This window comes from Macaca nemestrina, chromosome 5, assembly GCF_043159975.1.
Source record: "Macaca nemestrina isolate mMacNem1 chromosome 5, mMacNem.hap1, whole genome shotgun sequence".
NCBI classification, from domain to species: domain Eukaryota; kingdom Metazoa; phylum Chordata; class Mammalia; order Primates; family Cercopithecidae; genus Macaca; species Macaca nemestrina.
The window spans coordinates 84,860,717-84,878,539 of record NC_092129.1 but is presented as its reverse complement, the minus strand read 5'-3'; the positions used below and the strand labels follow the sequence as shown (position 1 = coordinate 84,878,539).

At 36.5% G+C, this 17,823-nt stretch overlaps 1 protein-coding gene and 1 long non-coding RNA gene across 11 annotated transcripts in view; one reads left to right on the top strand and one right to left on the bottom strand.

The window, feature by feature from the left end:
* The window catches only part of LOC105478796 (glutamate ionotropic receptor kainate type subunit 2), a 705,430-nt gene that overhangs the window by 13,170 nt on the left and 674,437 nt on the right, over positions 1 to 17,823 (top strand). The gene's annotated exons all lie outside the window — the stretch shown is intronic.
* Positions 5,912 to 17,823, bottom strand: part of LOC105478794 (uncharacterized) — a 38,785-nt gene continuing 26,873 nt past the window's right edge. Inside the window, exons 3-6 of one of the 4 annotated variants that reach the window (XR_011623506.1) lie at positions 12,394 to 12,508; positions 10,592 to 10,689; positions 9,844 to 10,015; positions 5,920 to 6,046 (exon numbers count right to left, since the gene is read on the bottom strand). This is a non-coding gene — a long non-coding RNA (uncharacterized lncRNA). Of the gene's footprint in view, positions 6,047 to 9,843; positions 10,016 to 10,591; positions 10,690 to 12,393; positions 12,509 to 17,823 lie in introns of all 4 variants that reach the window. The other 3 variants (XR_003017352.2, XR_011623507.1, XR_003017354.2) reach the window with 3 other exon arrangements.

Genomic DNA, 17,823 nt, shown 5'->3' with positions numbered 1-17,823 from the left:
GTATTAGGTCTAACATTTAAGTCTCTAATCCATCTTGAATTAATTTTCGTATAAGGAGTAAGGAAAGAATCCAGTTTCAGCTTTCTACTTATGGCTTTTACAGTGTTGGTGGGATTGTAAACTGGTTCAACCATTGTGGAAAACAGTATGGCGATTCCTCAAGGATCTAGAACTAGATGTACCATATGACCCAGCCATCCCATTACTGGGTATATACCCAAAGGATTATAAATCATACTGCTATAAAGACACATGCACATGTATGTTTATTGTGGCACTATTCACAATAGCAAAGACTTGGAATCAACACAAATGTCCATCAATGACAGACTGGATTAAGAAAATGTGGCACATATACACCATGGAATACTATGCAGCCATAAAAAAGGATGAGTTTGTGTCCTTTGTAGGGACATGGATGCAGCTGGAAACCATCATTCTCAGCAAACTAGCTCAAGAAAAGAAAACCAAACACCGCATGTTCTCACTCATAGGTGGGAATTGAACAATGAGCTCACTTGGACTCTGGAAGGGGAACATCACACACCGGGGCCTATTATGGGGATGGGGGAGGGGGGAGGGATTGCATTGGGAGTTATACCTGATGTAAATGACGAGTTGATGGGTGCTGATGAGTTGATGGGTGCAACACACTAACATGGCACAAGTATACATATGTAACAATCCTGCATGTTGTGCACATGTACCCTAGAACTTAAAGTATAAAAAAAGAAAAAAAAATCTAGCGCAGTGTTGGGGGATCAGCATAGAAGTGTCTAGGGAGAGATAAGAGAGAACAACCTACACGCCCTCAACCAGTGGTACCACACCAGAGAATCCACAGGATCATTTGAAAAGGTGTATTGAACTTAAATACAATTTTATATTTGGAAAATTTAAAAATTATAAACTTCAAAGTATAAATACTCTGTACACAAAAATCCTGGTGACATGCAATTTAACTGTATTACAAACCTGTACATGTACCCCTGAACCTAAAGTCAAACTTAAAAAAATGTAAAGCTTGTTGGAAAAATTGCCTGCCTGTTGAAGATACTTAGTTTTCAATCAGTAATTTGCCACTGTCAAGGGTAAGGTGCAGGAGAGGCAGTCTCAAGATTTTCCTGTTTATCTGAAGGGGAACTAGACTAAGCACAGTTTGAAAAACAATCTCGTAGCTTAAGCTTAAGTCTAGTTGTTGTTTTCTGGAAATAGCCTTCCCATGATGCAGAGTGGATGTTGGAATATGTGAAGAATATTTTTGAATTTTTACCTCCAATGGGTGAAGACCAGTGTCCCATTCTTTCATCTTTCCCTAAGGATTCTGGGTTGATTGCTCACGAAGGCTTCCTGGAAATTAGGGGTGATGTTTCAATTATTCATCTTCAGCTTGTTCCTTTAAATTTATTTCTCTTTCTTTTGCTCTTCCATACATCAACTATCTTTCAAAATCTAATTCAAGTTTTGCCTCCTGAAATGATATGTTTTAGATAGGCATTCTGCAGAATAAATTCAAACATTGACAAGATAATTTGATCTGATCAGCGGTTCTCAAACTTTATATCAGTGGGAAGGGGCTTTACATAATTTAAATGTCTGGTCCAGAAACCTAGAAATTCTGTAGTTTAATATGTTACTAGATTTAGTTAGCATATTGCAAGTGCATAACTGCATAGTTCTATGTGGTGGTTCTTAGTCCCTTTATTTATTTTACAAAACACCTAAGTAACTGTACTTAAACAAAATGAAACAAAGATCTCACACACTGAGCTAGATAATCCTGAGAAGTTTTTGACCTTCAAGTTTATGATTCTTCTATTTATAATGAGCAGCAGCGTCAGCTTTCTGAATTGGCAGTTGATAATCATGACTAGATGATAAAAAACAATGAGTAAATGTTGTAGATAACAGTTGGGGCTCAGATATTTTATAATTCTTCACAGAACACACAGTGTTGGACTCTCAGAGCACCACTCAAGGGCTAATTCTTTAAAACCTAATCATTTAGAATATTTATACCCACATGACCAACCCCGTAGCCTAAAGGGATCTTAAACAGGTGTTGTTTTATAAATAATGTCTAAGATGATGTATGGTTGAGACTTTCCTCTCTCAATCTCCCACTAAAGGAGCCCCTAATAGATTATTTTAAAACTTTGTTTTCCCAGACTTAGAAAAAGAATTCCAGCAAATATTTGCTCTAGTTGAGAGGATTCCAACTTTTCCGTTGCCATGAATACATCCTAATGGCCCAGAATCTAGGCTGAAAATAATGTCCAGCCTAGGTGGTATTTATTAAAAAACATGGAAATCTCTTGGACAATACTATGGCACCCCCATTCCCATCCTTAATGCTCTGATTATACTCTCTGGACCTTTGCTATGTCATGGTGCTGAGACATAAAATGTAGACACTACATTTGGAATTAAACCAGAATATTCTTATATATTTGTTTTAGTCGGATATTGTTAATAATTGCATATGCTGCTTTAGTATTGAAATAAAAATATTTTTTATCTGTCTAAATTATTGATATCTAAGTGTTTTCCATATTGATTGTGTCCTCAGTGAAACACATACATTTATTAAATATATACCTATAATTAAACTTGCCATCTAGATACAGCTTTGTGTATAGGAGACACTTTACTCACAGTATAATTTAAAAGTAGCATGATTACAGATTGGATAGAGATTCCAAAGTGTTACAATCATGATAATCACATGCTAATGGAAATTTTAAGATAAATATTGAAGAAAAAACTCAAGTTAACTTCATTATTTCTCAGAAGCTTTCTTTTTGGACTCAGCTATGTTCAGCAATATGTGTCTAAATATTTTCAATTATTTTAATAATAAATTATTCATAGGTGATTTAGCAATTGAGAGCATGTAAATATGTAATTTCAAGAAAATGCATCCAGTGGTGTGCAGTTCTCTGGAAGACAAACTATGAAAAATCCTTCTACATGGTGTAAATTTCACAGTAGCTTACATTCATATATATTCATCTAATTATGGTTCTAGGATTACTATACCTTTGACCTTTCTGTTTGTACAGGATAAATTTATATATATAGAGAAAGAGAGTGAAAAAATATTCACAACGGAGAATAATAATTAATAAAGGGCATTCATTTATTGTCTTTAGGTGAGAGTCTGACTTTACTAAACCTGAGAGCCACAAGTAAATGTTAATGGAAAGGGATTTCTCAAGGTTCTTTGAATTTCATACATGCTTTAATTCCTAGCAGGTAGCCAGACTATATCAGCATTTAAAATACAAAACTAAGAGAGAATTTTACCTATTTCAACATACTATAGTTTGTAAGTAAACTGTGGAGATAATTTTAACCTTTAAATTTGTTTATTGTTTCTCTGTGCTATGTATATTATAAGATGACTAAACGTGAATACAAAAAAATAGCTATATATTAATAACAAACCCCTATTTAAACCCCTATTTAGTATAATTTCTCTCTCCCCCACCTTCTCTTTGTGTGTTGGGGGTGTTATTCTTCAAGGAAGACAGATGAAATTAAATTTATCTACCAGAAAATAAACAAATGCTTTATATGTTGACTGTGAAGGAAGATGCTGAAAGTTTCCTTTTAACTCTTTCAATTTCATTTCCATTTTCAATTTAAATTGACTTTCAGTTCACCAAATATTTATTCAGCATTGGTATCTTGTCTGGTTCTTTAATTATTTGCATAACAAAGTAATTGAAAAGCAAGATATAATTAAAACTTTCAGTAAATATAAAAATTTATCTAAAACATGGTTGATTATTTTTAGAAATACATTACATGGGGGATCCTAATGAGATCTTGATTTTTTTTCTGAATGGCATCAAGATGTATATGTTTCAGTTTCATTCTATAGGTTCTGTTTCAGCATTTCAATTCAATTTCTTATTATAATTGAAGGAGTATCTTAGTAACCTTAAAGAAATCCACAATTAATTTGATATAATTTATCAATACGTATTTATATTTAAAGAGGATTATTGTCTAACATTTAGAGTTTATACTATAATATATACACAACTATTATATTTTCAAGTCTTTATTTATACAAGCAACCAGTCATAGCAATTTGCTAATTGTTCAATTATTTATTCTTTCAATCATTTATTTAACAAATGTTTAACTGCTTACCCATGTGCCAGACACTTGACTGAGCCATAGGACACCAATAATTTGAAAATAAAAAGAACTTGTCTCTGCATCAAGGATATCGTATTCTATAGACATGGGTAGCCACATAAATATAAAACAGTGTGACAAGTACACACAATAATATTGTAAACATTCTAACATGAAGGGAGGCACCTAGCTGTTCTTACAATAAAGGATTTCTAAACCTGTTGTTTGCATCTTTTCCTAAGACTTGGATCCACTGAGGACCTCACTCAGAAGTTTTATTCTTGCTATCAGATTAGAATGACCATGCGTTTGTGCTCCTTTTCTCCACTGCCCCCAGCACCAGAAACCCTCAACTAGACCTCTAGTATCAAATCATAGAGATGCCATTAATTTATTTCTTCTGTATGTTTTATATGTATTACATATATGAAATTATTTTTAAAGCTAGTCCAAATTATTTTAAGTGTTTAGTTACTGTATATGTGTCAGGATGTAGATTCAGTGACATATCACAGATCCCCCCTTGGAAGTCCCCAAAGCAAAAACAAAAGGTAGTTGTTCACTTCTCATGTCTCTCTGCAGATTTGGGTATTTCAGGGATGGTATGCTGGATCTATAAGTTTCTGGGGTCTATGCTGTTTCCAGCTCTTTATTCTGCATCTTTAAGGAATGTCGTTTTGCATCATCTAAAAGGATGCTGTAGAGATCGCAGATACCCTCCCAGCAGCAGGATGGACACGTTTTAGATGTTGCACACATCATTTTACCTCACATCCCATTGGCAGGAACTTAGTCACATAGCTATTCCCTGGTGCACAGAAGGCTGGGAATTGAGTTCCTTTTATGGGAAATGTGACCAGCTGAAACATCTCAGAGTCTATTCCTGTAGAAGACATGGGATATGCACATTGAAGGACCACTGGTAGTCTCTGCCACAAGCATCTGACTAAACACTTCGGAAAAAAGCTCTGTAGAGTTTTAAACTTGTGTGTGTGTGTGTGTGTGCATGTGTGTATGCGGTGTGTGGTGTGTGCGTGTATTGTTATAAAGTAATGCATTGTAGCTTATTTGGAAAATATGAAGTGTGAAAGTGAAAATAAAACCTCCCATAATTACACCATGCAGCTATAATCACTGTTATCATTTTGTTTCTATTAATTACTTGTTAAAAATTAAAACAAATATTTTGGGTGATTTAAAAAGTAATACATGTTTATTGTAGAAAATAGAAAATATATAGAAAATTGTAAATAAATTATCACCCATTATCTCACCATAACATTTTATATCTATCCTTGATCTTACTGTACATGTTTTTTTAGTTTTTCCATTTAACCCTTTATTGTGGACATTTTTCTGTCATCAAGTATTTTTCCGTAACAATTTTTAACAGTGTCTGACTTTCTATTACAGTGGTGCTTATAATTTATTTACCAATACCTCGATTGCTTGGGTTTTAGAGTCATATAGTCATATATACCTGAATTTGAAACTGGCTGTCCGGCTTTTGAGCAATATGATTGGAATATACTGATGAATCTTCCTAAATTTTAGTTTCCTTACCTATAAAATGGGAATGATGATATTATCTACCCTGTAAAGGTACTCCTTGGAATTAAAATAGATAAAATGCACAAAGTACTTAATAAAGTGCCTGGCACCTAAGTCCCTAATAACCAGTCAGTCAATCAATCAATCAATCGTTTAATTAATTTTACCCCAGAAAGTGCTTGATTTCTGTAATTGTTTCAGCTAATATAGATCTGATGCTTCCAGGTCTTATCCTGTCTCTTCAAGTGTGGTTAGACCTCTGCAGAAGTCCTGTGAAGTGTTTTAGGCCAGTGAGGTGGCCTTTAGGAACACAAAGGGCCAATTTATCAACCGGGAGCCTTGTGATCTGTGGAGACAGGAAACAGACATTTAAATGGGAACTTACAGGATAACATAAGAATATCTGCAGTTCTCTACAATTGTAGGCTAAGCGTGATCCGTGTTAGAGGAGGGAAGAAGGAGCTTTTAGTTCCTGAATGTGTGCTGGTCTGAGGCTGAGGAGTGTGGCCTGCCTCTCCCTGCTTGCTTCCTGGGATGGCTCTTCAGTGTCAGTACTGATGAGGCTGGGGCAGGGGAGGAGCAGCAGCAGTTTTAAAAGCAGACATCTCTTTGCTTTTTGATTTGTTAAGCAAATTCCAGGTGTCTTACTTGCTAATCACATTGTCATCTCTGATACTTAATTATTTTCTGTAGGGAAATGAAGTTTTTTGGGGCTTTCAGGAAATCAAATTGAACTTCAAAAGCCACTTCCACATAACAATTAACATTTTGAAATGGATAATTCCTCAGGGTTTGTTGGTAGGTGAGCTTATTGAGTTTTTTCTTTAAGAGGTATTTTTAAAATAGTGGATTTATTTGTTCTTTTAATTATTGATCATATTTTTTAAAATTGGACACCATAAACATCCGTAAGTCCCTAGTAAAATGATATAAAAATGTGTGGCTATTGCCTTTGAGACAGACTAACGTTGTCATCTATGGAGCAGGAAATTGGAAGTGATTATCTTTTGGGCTCTATATCTGGGAGAAGGCTACATCATTGGAAGGAGTTACATCTTGGCCTGCTCAGAAAAAAAGGAAGTAGTTTTAATGTTAGTGCAGCAAACATGCCTAAAGGTGACTGTGTTAGTCTGTTCTCATGCTGCTAATAAAGACATACCCAAGACTGGGTAAGTTATAAAAGGAAGAGGTTTAACTGACTCACAGTTCCACATGGCTAGGGAGGCCTCACAATCATGGCGGAAGTTGAAGGAGGAGCAAAGCTACTGGCAGCAGACAAGAGGACATGTGCAGGGGGACTGCCCTTTATGAAATCATCAGATCTCATGAGACTTATTCACTATCATGAGAACTGCATGGGAAAAACATGCCACCATGATTCAATCACCTCCCACCAGGTCTCTCCCACAACATGTGGGGATTATGGGAGCTACAATTCAAGATGAGATTTGGTTGGGGACACAACCAAACCATATCAGTGACTTACATGTATGTAAGAAGGTGAAGTTCCATGTGGCTTGTGGGCATCATTCCCATCTTCTAATGGAGTCTATACAACCTCAGCACAAATGTTTTCAGTCCCATTTTAATAAGACAGAGATTCTAGAGACTCTAGGTATTGCTGCTCTGTGCCTTCCTAAACATGCCTCCTTTAGTCAGACGTGTTCTTAACACATTTAGGCTGCCTTTAAGTTCTGCATTTTCTGCTTTGCCTGCACACAGATATAATCATAGTGGAATCCTAAATCTTAATCACTCCACCTCCCCCTAAAAGGATGTGGGCGTAGAATTACTTAAATATTGCCATACGTTAGCCTTTGAGAGGCTTTTGTAAGTTATGAGAACTCAACCAGTTAGTTACTAATAACCTACTATTGCCAGAAGCAATAGTAGGATCTGATCTAGAAAAGGCATGGAAAATGTGGTCAGAAAGATTGGGATTCTAGGAGAAATTCCACCACTTACAAAGTGTGTAACCTTAGGCAAGTTACTCAACATTTGAATCTCACTTGTCTTATTTGAGAAATAAAGTCCTTGCATGTAGAAAACATCCAAAAACTTCCCTTTCTTTTTTGTTATCCTGAAAATCTGGATGTGGAAGAACTGTTGAACAATAGGTTAGCTCTATATTCTACAACAGCCTGTTTCTCAAATGCAGAGTTCTGTGTGTTTATTGACTACAGCGTCAGCTTCTGTGCAGCTGAGATACACATTCAGCCCTAGGCTTTTATCCACAGATCTGAGAGAAGGAAGGCAGGCAGGCACCTGTAATTATAGCAGCAGTGATGAATTGCAGCTGAATTGCGTAGCGTGTTAAGGCTTTTCTGTGCTGGTTGACTTGGGTATTAGTATAGTGATTCTGGGAGTAACAGACAGTATTTTACCAAGTGTTTGTCTTTCTATTATCCATTTAAACGTAATCCTAGACTCTCCACAGACATACAGGAGTTCCTTTGTTGCTTTCCAGCAGTGGATGAAAGTGTCCATTTTTATTAAGTGCTCAGTGCAGAGTTTAACAGCCCTTTTATGGACTGGTGCTAGATTACATATTGAGGGGTGGGGTGAAGATAGTTTTTCTATTGACATTTGTAAAACGTTAGATTTGGGTTTCCTTTCCATGCACCAGAATATTACTCTACAGATGTCAAAGACTCTAAATGTTGCAAACGATTGTCTTTTGTTTCTTCATTTTCCTTTTTCCGCATTGCTTGGTCACAAAAGGCATCTGTCCACCTGATCTTCCCAAGGGAGTCTGGTGGGGGTGGTTGGGGCTTTCTGTGAGGGGGAGAGTTGGGCAGGGGAAGGAAGGTGGGAGAGGAGACCACTTTGCTCTTTCTGCAAACCCCTTTTATCAATTACTCTATTTGTTCCTTTTCCCCTAAACTCTCCTAAAAGAAGGGTCAATTCTCTCAACATCAATTGAATGAAAAATAGCAATTTGAACAGCATCTGCAAAGTGACATGTATAAAATCCAAAACGAAATGAGTCCTCAAACTCATGTAATTTTCCATTTTGTCTCATTTATTTGAAAGCCCAGTAGCAGGGTCACTATGACATGGCCAGAAGATTTAAAGCCTTTATCAGAATTTATTGAGTATGCTGTTAATATTTTTGATATAATGCCCACATGACTTTTCTGGCCTTTTAAGAGTAGAGGTGTATCTTAACTATGCCAAAATAGGAAAGAAGAAGGACTCTTACACATCCTTCACTAATCTTCTTCTTACTTGCCCTTGTCTGACTCATTCTTTCTCCAGGGTAGACTGCTATGATGCCTTTTTGTTTTTCTTTTTTCTCAACTGAGGCACCAGCAGATTTTATTCAGTTTTCTTACTTTTCTTGTCACATGATCTATTCTCCCCATGGATGTAGGAAGCTATTCCTGACACCTTTTACCTTTCCAGACCCATTTAGAGTTCTTTCTACTTACAACCACCCTTTTCTCAGTGTAGCTCTTTCTTTGTGTAGCCAGTAGCTTCATTCAATAATTAAAAGCTCATTCAGTCCTGTACAAAGAGGATAGGGAGGGGTGGAGGTATCTGGGCCTTTTGGGAACATACAAAGGTGACTGAGGTCCTGAGAGATTCTCTACAGCTACAATATTTTGTAAACCACATATTAACACACAGTTCTGACATGTGAGGGTGGATTTAGAGGGACAGAGGAATAGTGTGGCTGAAACTGAGACTGTCTCACTACACAAGTAAATAATAGTTGTATAGTGCTTTGCATTTTATATGCATTTACACACACGGTATTTATTAGTCCCTATTGTAAGCCTAGAAAGTGGGTGCCATTAATTCCCTTTCACAGAGGAAGAAACAGGCTGAGAGAGGTTAAGTAATTCATGCCAAATGTCCTAAATATTGAGGAATTTGAAGTTGCTTTAGGCTTCTGACACTGCCTTATGTTCCTTTCACTTCAAAAACTTAAATGTAGTTGAATTTCACTACTGTTTAATTGGGATGTGAGATTCTCCAATCACACTGTCAGAACCAAAGCAGGTGTTGCATGCTGTAGCAAAAACGTTTTCCTTGGCGGGATGAGACATTGCTCTTCTGAGACAACCCTCAAGCAGCCTTCCCTAATTCTGGTTCACTTCATCCCCAAATAAAACACAAAAGAATATGCTGTATTCTAACCTCTAGAGTGTAGCCCAATGTGAAGATAATAATAACGGTGAAATTAATAATGATGATGGTTACTCTTTGTTGAATATCTGTCACATGGCAGGTACAATGCAAGTGTTTTTCAAACATTATATTATCCAATCCTCAGAGCAAGTTCATCACCCTCATTTTAGAGGTCAGAAAACTGAAGATACAGAAAGATAGGTTATTTGTCTGGGGCTTCCCACCTAGGAAATTTTTGAGTAAGAATTCAAACGTAGGTCAGTCTGGCTCCTGAGCCCATGCTATCTAGTTTTCCATGTGCACTTTTGCTTACTTTTGAATAGGAGTATGCTCAAGAAAGAATATAAATGCCTACATTATATTTAACCATTCATTCATAAATATTAACTCATAAACTTATGAAGTTGAACCACACGAAATTGCTAATATTTGGGCATTTTGGACCAAGAAAAATGGTCATTTCATGTGGCTTCACACAAAAGTTCTTAAAATGTGGCCTCTGGACCAGCATCATCAGTACCACCGGGGAAGTTGTTAGGCATGCAGATTCCCAGATGCCATCCCAGATCTCATATAAAAGAAGCTAGGAGTTGGCTCAGCAATCTGTGGCTTAACAGGACCTTTCGGTGAATCTCATACCCACCAAAGCTTGAGAACCCCTAGTTATCCTAATATATTTGTCAAACAGCATCTCTGTGTCAGGTGCTATGTTAGCCACTGGGTTTTCAGGAAGAGCAGAAATGGACATGCTTCTTACCCTCAGAGAGCTTACGCTTTACTGGCAAAGTTCCACGATGTGCAAATATGAAGTTTTTTTTTAAGAGGTATTTATATTGTATTAGAGTTTCTAGGTCTCTGCCAAAAGAATGAAATGTTGAGAGGCACAATTAGAGGGGAAAAAGGGTTAACGTTTCATCACAGAGTTGGATACCAACCAAGGGAGACACACTGATCCAGGGACTGGCGTGTAGGAAAAGACATGGGGCCAGTGCTCAGGACTCAGTGTTTAGGACACAGCGCCATCAAATCCTACATCTTGGACTCCTTTTCTTCCCCTTCTCTCATCTTATCTCCAAGGATGGCTCTGTTCACTTTGAGGCCACGTTTGGATGGGAAGAGTACACTAAGTCCACTTCTCAGCATGGGACAACTCAGGATGTCTAAGGTAGGGCTTGGTCAGCCTCCACTAGCTGGCCAAGTAGATACTGATCTGCTGCTACCTTCTGCTCTGAGGAGCTCCATTTTGTGGGCAGATGGCAAGGTCTCAGGAAAGCCTTTACTCCAGAACTTTGCCTTTCTCTCTTCAGTAAGCTATGCAGCGTGGCATGGAGGATGGTACTGCCTTTAGCAGCCTAGAGGTTGGCTTAGGGTTTACTATCATGGAATAAAGAGGAGGAAGCAGGGGTCAGTGGAAGGTCAGTGGGAATGAAGGCAATGTGGGACCTTCCAGTTGTCTGTGTCTCCCCAAGCCTGAGAAATGGTGCTCCTTAATATATGTTCATTAAACCTTTTGTCATTCCAAAGGGAGAAAGGGAGACATTCCTAATACTCTTCCATTTACTAAGACAGTTTTGAGTCCTGAAGGGTTAAATAACACTACTTTATTGAGTAATGTTTTAAAGTCAGATCATCTTGAGTTCATATTTTCTTAATTTTTTAAAAGGAAAGCGTTTTTTTTTTTTTTTTTTCCAAAATAACACCTAAGTACAAATAAGGCAGGCTGAACAAATTGCTGCTTTTTTGGAAGCATCACAAGGTTATTTGTTCTACCAAGTTTCCAAAGAAAAGGGAATAAACATCTGTTGTATGATCTCTTAGAAAAACAACAATAGGATTTTTAAGCAATCTCAAGTACATGAGCATCAGATCTCACTTGAATTTCATCCCTTCCATTGGCAACATGTTAGAGAATAATTTGATGGAAAATTTCATGATGAGATTAGAATTTGAAGGTATTTAGGGAGAAGAAGAATGCTTTGTGACAATTTATCTTTTAAGTTACCAGTGACACTTTTGTATGACATTAAAAATGTTGCTCCTATTATTAATACTTAATTTGAATTAAATTCTCAAATCTAATTCTGGCCTTGTTATAGGGGAAATAATTCACATACACAAACAGCGGCAGTTGTGTACTTAAAGGCAAGCCAAATGCATATCACGCATCAGAAATGGAAGTACGACCTCTGAGAATTCAGGAGTGCTCATATAATCAGCACAGGTTTTTACCCAATTGATTAGATTACATTTCCTCTGCTTTAACTGAGGGGGGGAAATTCTAAAGGTTATGAAATCAATGCAAGCTGCTGTTGGATTGTATTATTTACTTGAATTTAGGATCCAGATTCTTCTCATCACCTGAAAGACAAATCATATTTTTCTCCTGGAGTCCTTAAGAAATTCCCAGAGTAAGCTCAAGTATTACATGAATAATTCATTTTACTCACTACACATTACTGCACTTAACAAAGGCTGTGGCCAGAGTCTCCTCCTTGGGGAAGCTAATTTGGAGCATCATTATGGTTCTGATTCCCAATGTTTAGCAGCTTTGCGACCTACCTGATGAAGTCCTTTTTGTTCAGATCCGTTAGAGAAAAACTTCAAGTTTAAAATTTCATTGAGAATATTATTAGAAGGAAATACTCCCAGGCTTTCACGTTTACTCCACCCCTGCCTTTGAGTAAAAAGATTTAAAAAAAAAAGAAGAAGAAGAAGAAGGAGAAACAAAGAGACACTTTTGAATATAAATTCAATCTACTGCCCCCAAATATTTTCTTAACATTGAAAAATCAAATGACATGATTTAAGTGTCATGCATATATGTCCCCCTGATTTATTCAACGTTGGAACTCAACCAGAAAAAATAATTATGTGAATATATATGTGGACATCACTTAGAACTCTGTATGGAGTTCTGTGTATTTTCCTTGATTTACAGTGCATTTTTTCTTATGGTTCTTATTGGAATTCATCTGAACTTTCATGTTGCCGTAACACTTCAGTGTTCTCTCAGTTATAATTCATTACCATGTGGGATGTGTCCTACCATAGAGCAGATGGGCTGTGCACTTTAGCACCTGCTGAAATATAAAAGTCTGAAGGCACTGCTGACTATTCAGCTGACTCTACCAATGACCAATACAGAGACTCTGGTCTTTGTATGTTACTCTTTCTCTATCCATCCACACCCATTAAGACAAACCCTTGGATAAATTGAACACTCTTAGATACCCAAAGGTTAGAAATAGTGAATTCTTCAGGGACTCTAATAAGCTCACAGCTGAGTATATTTTCCAGACTAACTTAGTTTTGAATATAAAGAGAGACCCCCATTTTATTCATGTGAGTAGGGAAGATAAACTTGTTCTTAGATATAAGAAGCTCTATTTTTAAAACTTGGATAGACTTCCCTTGTGTTTTCTATAGCAACAGTGCCATTTTATAGTCCCGACAACAGTATACGAGGGTTCCAATTTTCCACATTCTCAACAGCACTTGTTTTCTTATATATTTGTTTTTGAAAGTAGACTAACAGACATGAAGTGATATCATTCATTATAGTCTTGATTTGCAATTTCCTGATGAGTTGTTTTCTTAGCATATTTTCATTTACCAGTTGGCCATTTGTATGTCTTCTTTGATGAAATGTCTATTCATGTCTTTGCCCGCTTTAAAATCAGGTTATTTGTTTTTTGTTATTTTTACTATTGAGTTGTAGGAACTTCTTATGTAGTTTTGATATTAATCCCTTATAGAACTACCTTATGATCAGTCAGTCCAACCTCTGAGCATTTATTCAAAACTTTTGATACTAATCCCATATCAAACTACCTATGATCAGTCAATCCAACTTCTGAGCATTTATTCAGAAGCATTGAAATCAGAATCATGAAGAGATAGCTGCACTCTCATGTTCATTGCAGCATTATTTGCAAGAGCCAAGATATGGAAACAACCTAAATGTGGAAACAACCTAAATGTTCATGGACAGATGAATAAATAAATTCTACGGTATATACATAAAATAGAATATTATTTAACAAAGAAGGAAATCCTGCCATATGTGACAATATGGATGAAAGTTGAGGGCATTATGCTGAGTGAAATAAGACAGCCACTGGAGGACAAATACCGCATGATTACATTTACACGTGATATCTAAAATAGTGAGACTCATAGAAGCAGAGAGTAGAATGGTGGTTTCCAGGGGTTTGGGGATGAGGAAATGTGGAGTTTTTATTTGACAGGTATAAGGTTTCAGTCATGCAAGATCAATTTGTTCTAGACATCTCCTGTACAACATTGTTGTTGTTAACAATACTATTGTTATACTTGTTGTTAACAAACTATAGTTAACAATACTGTATGGTGTACTTAAACATTTACTGAGAAGATAGACTTCATGTTAAATGTTATCACCATAATAAAAAAAAAAAGAAAAAAAGCACCTATCTCATAGAAATAAAAACACTATATATAAAGGCATAAGTAAATAGATGTGTATTTCAGTGCTGTTCATCGTGGCAAAAATTGAAATAAATTTACATTAAGAGAAGGATCACTGAATAAATTATGATATACTAATATCAAGTAATACGATATCACTGTTAAAAGGAACAAATTAGGACTATACCCAGATGAATTGAAGTGATTTCCAAAAGACATTGTTGAATGAAAAAAGCAAGAAGTAAAAAATATATAATTTTTTTGTAAAGCAATGACCAAAAAATAAAAATGAAAAAAAAACCTCGGTGTAAATATGTATGCATATATTATGTCTGTGTCAGTATACTGTGTGAATTTATGTGTGTATGTGTGTCCATGCACTGGTAAATATAGATCTATATGAGATTATATGAATACAGAGAAGAACTCAAGGATTGTTAACACAGGTACACTGGTGAGAAGGGATGTGGATAAATGTAGGTAGTGTAGATATAAATAGAAAATCCGAATGGAGGAATAAAATAAAAAAGGAAAAAGGGGAGAGGAAAAAGTATCCATATGAACATACTTATACATCCATATAAAGTCATTTATATGTATCATTACATGCATAAAGAAGTTAAGTGAAAAACACAAAGGGAGAAAAGAATGGGAATAATGTATTCCTGCAAGGGATCTCTGTCATTTAGAGCTTAGTACTAATTAGTTTAATCTCTTGCTTTCCTCTGATTTTGATAGAGGATAGAAGAGAATGGGGAGGTAATTTTTGTGCATGGGGCATTGGGAGAAAGAGAGAGCAGGTTACATGGAATGTGGCAACAACATGGGTTTGTGAAGTCTACACGGACTATGAGACTTTAAAGTTTGCCCCTTTAGTAACAGAGATGAACTAACTCCAGATTGAGCTGAGCAAATTCTGATTTACATAGCTCATTATCCCCATCTTTGTAGAGCAGATCACAAGTTAAAACTACCCTTGATATTTATAGGGAATTGGGTAACTCTTTTTCTTTCTTTTTTTTTTTTTTTTAAAGATGGAGCCCACCTGGAGTACAGTGGCATGATCTCAGCTCACTGCAACCTCCGCCTCCCAGGTTCAAGCAATTCTCCTGTCTCAGCCTCCTGAGAGGCTGGGATTACAGGCACCACCACCACGCCAGGCTAATTTTTGTATTTTTAGTAGAGATAGGGTTTCGCCATATTGATCAGGCTGGTCTTGAACTCCTGACCTCAGGTGATCCACCCACCTCGGCCTCCTAATGGGCTGGGATTACAGGTGTGAGCCACCGTGCCTGGTCGGGTAATTCTTTGTCTTACTCAGTAAAGCCTTGACTTCTTGAATAGCCTGGGGCCCTTGCCACTCCCAAGTTTCACCAAATTTGGAGTGTAAGGTAGCTGTGGGAGTGGCAAATGTCTACCGCCAGAGTGAAGATTATAATGATTACTCATGAGGATTTGATTTCTCCTATGAAAAATGTATGTATTTGGGGGTTGTTACTATTTTCTGTAAAGAAGCAGGAGATTTAACTTGCAATAAAATTCATAACAAGTGCTATGAATCTTGCTCTATCCAAATTTTTATAGGTAAGCATAATAACTAGTAGAGACATTAGATTTAATAAATACTGTAAAACAATTAATCATATTAATGTTGACTAGCTCTCTGTTGTACCAGTTTAATTACATTTTAACAACTACAGTTTATTATATAATTTCTATAATTATATTGCCTAAAACATGGAAAATGGAGACAGTAAGACATCACTCACAAGAGCAACTTCACACAACTGCTGATAGTATTTCAGCATATTCCATTTCATTTTTTTCCAAAATGCATCTTTTTTCCCCAAATTTTTACCATAACTGTATACAATGTTATCCTACATTTTTCACTTTGTATTACAGTTTTAAAGACAGCAAGGCATATTTATTTTTGAATAATTGAATTTTCTTGCAATCAATCTCATGCATCACAGGCCAATTCAAATTTATGATAGATTGATTTTCACTAGCTTTGTTCACTCTTTTCCTAGATCTTTAAAATCTAAGTTTCTCCCAGAATTTAAAATCTAAGTTTCTCCCAGAATTGTCGTCCCTGTTCTCTGCATGCCCAGCATTCCCCTGGCTCCTACTAACACTCCTTTTGCGTTATTCCTGAGGAGAGTTCTGTCTTGTCTTCTGAGCACCAGTTTTCCTCTCCAGGATTTGAAGGACATAATGATTAGCATGTCTCACTAGCAGTGAGGCCATCTATTATTCACAAGTTAGCTTTTCCTCATGAATTTCCTTTTTGTTGTTGTTGATGGACTTTTCATTCTTTCAGATTTGAAAGCTTGGAGGAGTCTTTGATTTCTCTTTTTCTTCTTTACCCACATCTATTGAGAGTTGGTCATATTGTGATCATTACATCTTTTCGCTAAGCAATCAAATTCTTAATTCCCGTCTTTATTAATAATCCTCCACTTTGTGTATTGAGACATAGTACAACACTATGCTTAAGGTGATGGGCTCTGGAGCCAGATCTCTGGGGGTAAAACTTCAGCTTTGCTATGTACGTATTAGCTGTGTGACCTGTGGCAGGATTCTTAATGTCTCTCCTTGTCTCTGTTGTGTAAGATGAGTAATACTATAGTACTTAACCAACAAGATTATGGTGAAGATTACAGAGTGTCTTCTAGCTGTTTTGAAATATACTATAAATTCTTAACTATAGTCACTCTGCCGCACTATTGAACACTAGAACTTATTTCTTCTATCTAACTGTATTTTTGTACCAATTAACCAACCTCTCTTTATCCCCTCTCCTCCCTACACTTCCCAGCCTTTGGTAGCCACCATTCTATTCATTACTCCCAAAATATCACATGTATGCCATAAACATATACAACTATTATGTATCAATACTAAAATATTAGTAGTATCAGGAAAAGTAAATGTATCAAATATTAAAAAGATTATAGAGGATCTACTGTATACAGGCACTCAAAGAGTGTAGCCCTTGTCATATTTGTGCCTGCCTTTCTCTTTCTAATCTATCCTATGCACTACTGCCAGATTGATTTTCCTAAAACATAGTTTTACTCCTACTGATTCCTTCCCTTTTCTTCCCTTTCACCCTTCATCTTCAATAATACTGCTTGCTAAATGAAATTCAAAGTGCTTGGCCTGACATTTAAAGTCCTACATAATCAGATTTTTAAGACCCCTTTCCAGCAGTCCTCTGTGCTCTAGACAATCCAAACAATATGCTATGTTTTCTTAAAAGGCCTAGTTTAAGGGTGATATATAATATGCTTAATATCCTGTAAAGCACAGACACATATCCCAATCTGGAGTTAGGTCTTAGAGAGCCAGCCATGCCTTAAAATGTTAGTTGTTTAATTGTAAGAAGTCCCATGAGAGGGGCCTGTGGAGCTTGGATGGCAGGAAGGCCTTGGGGAAGGTTGGGGCAGAAGCCAATTACCACATGGCATGGAAGTATCTCAATATATTAACAACTTCTACAGCTGAACCAAGGCATGCCAACTGAATGTCAGCATTGGC